Genomic DNA, 9,700 nt, shown 5'->3' with positions numbered 1-9,700 from the left:
GAGTAAGCATTGGTTATTGGAGACTGTGCCAAGAAGTGTACACTAGCTCATGATGACTGGACAATAATACCGCTAACATTGCCAGATACAGCAACTCTACAGACATCAACAGTCTTCTTACAACTTTGCTCTCCAGTTGAACATCAACCGGCACTCCATATCTCCCCTTTGATTCAAAGAGTACCTTTATTGCCACATATCCAACTAAACTGAATGTGACCCAAGGTCCTAACAATTTCACCCCCCTCGCCCTCTCCTTTTTGTGTTTTGGCAGCTAGGATTTTGATTGTCCCTATACGGACCTCTGATAACTAACAGAAGGTGAATTAACATAAAATGAGGAGAGTTGCAAACTAACAGACTAAGTTATTTTACATACTATGTGAATGAACTATGAATTACATTTATTTCATGTTCTGGGTAGCATAGGGAATGTTACACTGTGCCCACATTACCCGGTACACTCACAACACTTTGTCAATCCTTATTCTAGCCAACACTAGCTTTTGTCTTGTAGGACATGTTCAGGAATGTCCCAACCGCATTCTGATTAGAAAGTGAGACATTACTGCTCTGGACTCAGCATGATTGCAGCCTGATCACTGCCAAGAGAAAGCAAAAGAGACAAGAGTTAACATCCCAGCTCTCTGGGGCGACACGGTGGCACAGTGATTAGCACTGCTGCCTCACGGCGCCAGGGACCCGGGTTCGATTCCCGGCTTGGGTCACTGTCTGTGTGGAGTTTGCACGTTCTCCCCGTGTCTGCGTGGGTTTCCTCCGGGTGCTCCGGTTTCCTCCCACAGTGAAAGACGTGCTGGTTAGGTGCATTGGCCATGCTAAATTCTCCCTCAGTGTACCCGAACAGGCGTCGGAGTGTGGCGACTAGGGGATTTTCACAGTAACTTCATTGCAGTGTTAATGTGAGCCTAATTGTGACACTAATAAAAATAAACTTTAATCTCCCCAGTGCTCTACATCAAGGATTGGATGCTAATCAGGCTTGAATGGGATAGCTCTCTACCTCCTTAAGGAGCCGTTAACTATTGGGCTAGCTCCCCTGCTGGCCACAACGAATGTTACAAGGGTAAATATCTCTGGAATCCCCACCCATTGTATTAAAACTGACTTGGCCAACAGATGGAGCGGTTAACTTGGGAGAATCCAATCAATCTCTACTCAATAATTGAATATAATTATCGAATCACAAGATATGTTAGAAATTTGAGAATTGACTTGTAGTAGTGGAAATTAAATGAAAAATAAGAAACAATGTTGAAACACGAGGCCTGTCCCACATCCCCTTTGCTACAGGATCTAGCCATGATGTGGAGATGCCGGCGTTGGACTGGGGTAAGCACAGTAAGAGGTCTCACAACACCAGGTTAAAGTCCAACAGGTTTATTTGGAGCGCTGCTCCTTCATCAGGTGAGTGGTGACTCCCACTCACCTGATAAAGGAGCAGTGCTCTGAAAGCTTGTGGCTTGTGCTACCAAATAAACCTGTTGGACTTTAACCTGGTGTTGTGAGACTTCTTACAGGATCTAACAGCAGTTTCTTCAAAATGTTTTACTGAATCCTTAAAGTTACAAAGCCAATACTCAGAGCAGACCAGGCAAACCCAAATCCATTCCTTGCTTGCTCTAAAAATTAAATTCAAAATCCAACTGAATCCCATTCAAGATCCCCTCGAGAGACAGAGAGAGAAACAAGATCCAGGCTGACAAGATAAAGCATTGTACCCCATCTTGGGCTTGATCCGAGCCAAAAGGCTGAGAGTCCTGTGCTGTTAAAAGTAAAATAAAGTTTATTTATTAGCCACAAGTAGGCTTACATTAACACTGCAATGAAGTTACTGTGAAAATCCCCGCAACGCCACACTCCGGCACCTGTTCGGGTACACTGAGGGAGAATTTAGCATGGCCAATGCACCTAACCAGCACGTCTTTCGGACTGTGGGAGGAAATCGGAGCACCCGGAGGAAACCCATGCAGACACGGGGAGAACGTGCAGACTCCACACAGACAGGGACCCAAGCTGGGAATTGAACCCAGGTCCCTGGTGCTGTGAGGCAGCAGTGCTAACCACTGTGCCACTGTGCTGAAGGTGCCATGTGACAGAAGGTTGCTGAACCTAACCATCCCTTGAGGGAAAATGGAGATATATTTGTGGTGCCTTTCGTGGCCTCAAAATATCCCAAAGTGATACTCGAGCCAAAGAAGTATTTTTGAAGCATAAACACCATTTTTACATGGGAAATGCAGCAGACAGCTTCACGCACAGCAAGCTCCCAGAACCAGCAATAAGAGAAATGACTAAATAAGCTATTTGAGAGCTGTTCTTTGAGCAACAATTATTGACAAGGACTCGGTGAGAATGCCCTGTCCCTTTTTTCAAATTATACCCTGGTATTTTTCACGCCACATGAAAGGTCAGACAGAGTCCTACATGCCTGGTTAAAATAACGGAGTAAGCGGATTATACTGCCTTGCCCGTCCTGTAAAATCCTGCCCAAGGTCAACGGACCTTCCCATGCTCCGCCCCTCGCCCGCTCCGATTCCCATGGCGGGTAGGCTGGTAAAATTCCGGCAGAAATTTCCACTTTGGGTGATATTGGCACTAAAAAGTTTATTTATTAGTCACAAGTAAGGCTTACATTAACACTGTAATGAAGTTACTGTGAAATTCCCCACACTCCGGCGCCTGTTCAGGTCAATGTCTTTCAGAGTGTGGGAGGAAACCCATGCAGACACGGGCAGAATGTGCAAACTCCACACAGACCCAAGCCGGGAATCAAACGCAGGTCCCTGGCTCTGTGAGGAAGCAGTGCTAACCACTGTGCCACCACTGTGCCACCTGTTAATTATGTCTAAAATCACACATGTTTGAGAAGTTTATAATTTGATGGGTATAGAGTGAATGCAAGCAGGCTTTTTCCGCTGAGGCTAGGGGAGAAAAAAACCAGAGGGCATGGGCTAAGGGTGAAAGGAGAAAAGTTTAAAGAGAATATTAGGGGGGGCTTCTTCACGCAGAGAGTGGTGGGAGTGTGGAATGAGCTGCCGGATAAAGTGGTAAATGCGGGGTCACTTTTAACATTTAAGAAAAACTTGGACGGGTTCATGGATGAGAGGGGTGTGGAGGGATATGGTCCAAGTGCAGGTCAGTGGGACTAGGCAAAAAATGGTTCGGCACAGACAAGAATGGCCAAAAGGCCTGTTTCTGAGCTGTAATTTTCTATGGTTCTATGGTAAGTGTTTTTCTCAATTTTTCACACAAACGCATTGCATGTTACGAAACAAAAAATCTGCTATCAACCAATGCAATCCAGCAAAAATTTCTGGACCTTATTTTTTTGTTTCAAATCTTACTTTAAAAAAGTGTTCCTTGATATATTTAAGAACAACTCTTGATAATGCAACTGAAAATGGGTTCATCACAAAAATAAAATATTTGATCTGCAGTATCTAGCCCACCACTAGTGAGAAAATGACTGCTAAAAATACAGTAGCAAACATTGGATTACAGTAGTTGTTTTCTTAGTATTTTTTTAAAATCCATTTTTGCCGATGTCTCTGGCTTCTCGCACAAAGTTTTTAAACTAGCGCAAAGGAACCCTACGTCTCTTTGATCCCTGACGCTAGTTTTAAAAAGAAAATCAGCCAAAAAAAAACCCAGAATGTTTATTCATTTACAAAAACACTTGGGCAGCACCGAACATAATCTGCACTTAAAACAATGCTTTGCACTGGCTTGGTCAACTGCAGGTGAATTACACCCAATTATACCACAGAGTGGAAACTCCACACAATGGTGTGGAATTGCTCACTGCTGACACTGGATACTTTTACATCCATGTGACAAACTTTTAAACGTAGCCTCGCGGAATGATTTTTCTCAATGCAGAGTATCTCACAAATGTAAATCTGCAATCCACATTCAGTGACCCACCTCATCTCTTATTCTGGCAAATAATTTTCATAATTTGGAGATTAATTCTGGCAACAATAACCTTGCATGCTGTCAGTGAAGTGAGCACTCGGTCACGATGTCAGACCAGTATCTGGAGTCTGATCTCTGAGCCATAGCGACTTTCCCACTTCCCATGAAACAACTTCCGTACCCGCAACCTCCACCACAGACTGGGCAAAGGCAACAGATGCATGGAAACAGCACCTCCGAATTCCCCTCCAAGCCACTTGCCCTCCCAACTTGGAACTATATTCCTTTACTGTGGCTGGGTCAAAATCCTGGAACTCTTTTCCTAACAGCACTGTGGGAGCGCAGCAACGTATAGACCGCAGTGGTTCAAGAAGGCAGCTTCCCACTACCTTTTCAGGTAAAATTAGGGACAGGCAATAAATGCTGGCCTAGCTACAACACCCACATATAGTGAGAGAATAAAAAATAATGAAGGCACTGGGGAAACCTATAGGTCCACTAGGACAGGTAGGTGAAATCCAGGACAGGAACTAGGGGATCACCAGTGTAATCATTCATTTTGGGAAGTGTTTCTGGACATCCAGAGGTTGTGAAAGCTGTTATAAAAATGCAAGTCCTTTTTTACCAATCCAAATCAATGAGGCGATCTTCAGATGCTGTAGTGGGTAGCATAGCCCAGCTCGGGAATGCTATCCCATTTCTCCTCTGTCCCCACCACCCTTATGTCAGAAGGGGTTTGGGCACAAAACTCCCATGATATAACCTACCCCAGTCCTGGATGTCAGACTCTCCACCCCCATTTACTTACTTCTTTAATATTGTAAGCATATTTAAAAACAAGGGCGGCACAGTGGTTAGCATTGCTGCTTCACAGCGCCAGGGGCCCGGGTTCGATTGCCGGCTTGGGTCGCTGTCTGTGTGGAGTTTGCACATGCTCCCCGTGTCTGCATGGGTTTCCTCAGGGTGCTCCGGTTTCCTCCCACAGTCTGAAAGACGTGCTGGTTAGGTACATTGACCCGAACAGGTGCCAGAGTGTGGCAGCCAGGGGAGTTTCACAGTAACTTCATTGCAGTGTTAATGTAAGCCTTACTTGTGACTAATAAATTAACTTTAACATTATTAATATTTAGAACTACTTAAACATTATGTTGCAGAAATAGAACAGTTGTAATTATTCATGTTTACATAATTGAACTATGTTAAGATCCTGTTAACATTTAAAGAGAAATCCAAACACATTGTTTTAACCTACACGACAAGATTTCATGTTTTTAAACAAAAATAAACCTCATTGTATATAAAAGACAAAGAAAACAAGCAATATTAACTTCATATGGTATACAACTACACACGTTATACACTCAATTTTATTTCTTACCTCACCCAACAATTAAACTTATACTTTATATTATCTTCTAGTTAAGTTATTGACTTCTATCAGGAACATCCAAAAGTATGCCACAGTCCTCTGGAATTTACTTTAATTCTCCTCAGTGCCAGCTATTCCCTGAGATAATACTCTTTTTTTCAATATTTCTTGACAATGAATCTCATTAATGCTCACCCATCTCCATGGCAATGAGACACACAAGGCCTGTTCCCAGGTAGAAGTACAAATTAACTATCTTTTAATTCAAAATCTTTCCTTAAATCTGGGAAACCATGTGACTAACATATACTTTACTAAAATAACTGCAGCCGTTATGTCTCCAATTCTTTAGCAAAGTAAGACCACCTGCCGTTTTATGACTGAGACCTTTTAATTCTGACTTTATCCAATAAACACAAGTTGCCGCTTGAATGGTAATTATTTTAAGTTTGTGTGGTTTGCCACTGAAAATTCAATTTCTAAAACTAAAAAGCCATACCAGCCTAAAACACGTAAACTATGACATCAGTTCATACATGACAATTATACGAATCAGCAACAATGTGTAAATGAGTTCCTAATGATGGTGAATGTATTTAAAAGAAATAAAGTTTGGAGATTTAAGCCCTGGTTTTGTCAACAGCATCTAGCTTCTCTCGTTGTTGCTTCCCATGTGATTATAATTAAAATTTTAAGTGCCGGCAATGTGCAAAACATGTGTGTTTTAGCGGCGGGGGGAAGTTTTTCATGGTAAAACCTGCTGTTGGCTGACAATGCTCTACGTACGGTGGCACAGTGGTTAGCAACTGCTGCCTCACAGCGCCAGGGACTCGGGTTCGATTCCCGGCTTGGGTCACTGAGAGTGTGGAGTTTGAACTTTCTCCCCGTGTCTGCGTGGGTTTCCTCCGGGTGCTCCGGTTTCCTCCCACAGTCCAAAACACGCGCGGGTTAGGTGCATTGGCCGTGCTGAATTCTCCCTCAGTGTACCTGAACAGGCGCCGGGACTGTGGCGACTAGGGGATTTTCATAGTAACTTCATTGCAGTGTTAATATCAGGCTACTCGTGACTAATAAATAAACTTCTTTAAAAAACTTTACAAAAGGTACTGGAGGGTTACAAAAGAGCCTCTTGGACAAAGAGGGAGGTTGTGTCTGACAACCAAAACTTTGCTGCCAAACCTCAGTGCCCGTCTTTCACCATGCCTTCCCTGAAGGACTGCAACCTGCCCAGCCTCCCCTTCTGATACTGCCTTCTCCCGGCATTGTGGCCTCGGCTGTTGACCTGCGAGCACCCTCCCTTATCTCATCCTCTCCTCCTCTTCCCGATAGTTTTGCCAAGAGTCTATAACATCTTTAATAATTAATTCTAACATTTTCCCTATGACGGATGATAAGCTAACTGGCCTATAGTTTCCTACTTTCTGTCTCCCTACCCTTTTCAAATAAAGGACTTACATTTGCAAATTTCCAATCTCATGGAACCTCCCCCGAATCTAGGGAATTTTGGAAAATTAAAACCAACGCATCAACTTTCTCACCAGTAACTTCTTTCAAGAACCTAGGATGTGGTCCATCAGGACGCTACAGCGCCTTTAATATAGAAACATGTCCCAAGCTGGGAACGGGGCGGCACAGTGGCACAGTGGTTAGCACTGCTGCCTCACAGCGCCAGGGACCTGGGTTCAATTCCCGGCTTGGGTCACTGTCTGTGTGGAATCTGCATGTTCTCCCCGTGTCTGCGTGGGTTTCCTCTGGGTGCTCCGGTTTCCTCCCACAGTCTGAAAGTCGTGCTGGTTAGGGTGCATTGACCCGAACAGGCGCCGGAGTGTGGCGACTAGGGGATTTTCACAGTAACTTCATTGCAGTGTTAATGTAAGCCTTACTTGCGACTAATAAAACTTTAACTTCTTTCAGCTGCTTCACAAGATTGTCTGGAAAAAAAAAACATCAAGACAAGGAGGAATTGCAACTAAAAGATTGGTCAAAGAGATAGGTTTTAAAGAGTGCCTTTGAGGAGGAGAGGGAATGGTGAGGGAATATCAAGGACTAGAATTGGGAGAACGCAGACATCACAGAGGGCTGGAGAGAGTTACAGAGATAGGGATGGATGGGGCCATGGGGAAACAAGGTTGAGAATTTTAACTTCAAAGCTGGGTACTGTTGTACCTGTTAATCTCAGATACTTTCAACCAGTTTACTTACTCCAAGGTTTTACCCCGGTGCCCTTATTTGCAAGGTGGACAAAGAACAAACACCAAACACAAGTAAAGGTTCAACAAGTTTATTAATAATAACACTATTAACCCTTAAATTACCCACATAAAACAAGAGGATACCCCAGATTCAAGTATACTACCCGTAAAGATGGTTTGGTTAAACTGCAGGCCCGATTCTCTGAGTCCCTCTGGTCTGTCGTCACGAAGGTGAGTCTCGATGGCCGCTTCTTCCTTCCTTCCTTCTCTGGTCAGTCTTCCGAATGGTCACAGCCGCCTCCCCTGTCGAGTCTTCGCTGCTGTGTGCCTCTGAGTGTGTCCCTTTATCCCCAGCCTGCTTGCCTTTCCAGAAACTTCTCTGGCTTCCGGCCAATGAGGTCCCAGGAGGGGGTTCCAATACCCAGTGGGTTTCTTGGTGTCTGCCTGACAGGACACCAGGGTCCGCCCCCCAGGTGTCCATCTCCATGTTGTTGAACTTGTTATCAGGTAAGGTTTCTACAGGGTCTCTTGGTGACAGAAAATCTGGCCCGATCTGGGCTTCTAACAATAGGCCGATGCATTTCAATGAGGTGCCATGATCTCCTGCTAAGTCTCAAGTAGAGTGTAACGACCTTTGATGGGTGGTTGATGGGTCAGGCCCAGACACATTTGTGTATTGTACAATTGGCCTGCCTGCGGTGTGACTGTGTTTGATTTCAATGTGCCCAATTCTTTAATTTAGGATATCCAATTTTATCAGCCTTAAAACTAGGCCCTGTTTATATCACCACAGTTCCAATGTAGGTCAGGGGAGCACAGGGTGTTGGTGAATGGGGCTTGATGCATTAGGGTAGGAGAATGTAGCTGGCCTGATCTTGCCCCGTTTCAAACTTATTTCCCCTCCAGATATGTTGCTGATGGAGGCTCAAGGCGTTTCATACATTCCCTGCTGTAACGTAGAAACAGTAAGAAGTCTCACAACACCAGGTTAAAGTCCAACAGGTTTATTTGGTAGCAAATACCATAAGCTTTCGGAGCAATGCTCCTTCGTCAGATGGAGTGGTCTCTGTTCTCAAACAGGGCACAGACACAGAAATCAAATTACAGAATACTGATTAGAATGCAAATCTCTACAGCCAGGCAGGTCTTAAATGTACAGACAATGTGGGTGCATCTCCACCTCGTAACGTAGAAAAACAGGGGAGTCGAAGTGTACACAGGAGGCTGTGAGCAATCTGAGTAGAATCAAACCATTTGTTATAGGTGAACTGTCCGTTTCAGATACTTGTACAATTAGTTGAAGTGTGGGAAATATCAGAATGGGAGATGCTTAACTCTCAGTCATTTTTAATCAGAATCTACCCCCCCCCCCCCCCCGCCCACCCATTTTCCTTCTGGCCTTTCACCTCCTCCAACTTCAGGAATGTTAAGGATATAATCTAGTGGAAGAGAGTCTCCATCTCAACTGCCAAAAACTATCGGAAGAACCTCTTGTCTCCGACTGCAATCAAAGTCTTTGTCTCTGCCCAGTGACTGGAAAATTGCTTGTGGTCCTGGCCTTGAATCCCATTTATGTTTTCTGCATTCCAGGATGCAGCAGCGATATTCCGGTCTGTGACATCTCTATTCAGATCTAACGCAGCGCTGCCAATTAGCGCACTCTGGAGACGCAAAATAAACCCTCCCTGCCTAACAAAGAAACCAAATACCTGGATTACAACCAGGCATCTTCCCTCCACCCCCACACTCCGCTGAAAGAAAAATAACATGGGAATGTCTCGTTTATTAACAAAACGTCGAAGGAAAGCAATCAGCATTGATCAGCAGCGGACACATTTAGATCGTGAGAAAAGGGGAAGTCCATTATTACAGCACACATCCCAACAACATTTTCATTCACGCTTCTGCTTCAATTGTCGATGATTGAGCCCCAGTATGTCAAGGTCAGGAAATAACTAAATCCTTTCGCTGTCCTAATTGTCAAACCGGAGGAGAAACTACATATAGAACTTCTACGTTGCATTAAAGTTTATTTATTAGTCACAAGTAAGGCTTACATTCACACTGCAACGAAGTTACTGTGAAATTCCCCTAGTCGCCACACTCCGGCACCTGTTCAGGTACGCTTGTGGGAGAATTTATCATGGCCAATTCACCTAACCCGCACATCGTTGGACTGTGGGAGGAAACCAGAGCACCCGGA

The sequence above is a fragment of the Mustelus asterias genome, chromosome 17 (genome assembly GCF_964213995.1).
Source record: "Mustelus asterias chromosome 17, sMusAst1.hap1.1, whole genome shotgun sequence".
NCBI classification, from domain to species: Eukaryota; Metazoa; Chordata; class Chondrichthyes; order Carcharhiniformes; family Triakidae; genus Mustelus; species Mustelus asterias.
This window is presented reverse-complemented; position numbering follows the sequence as displayed.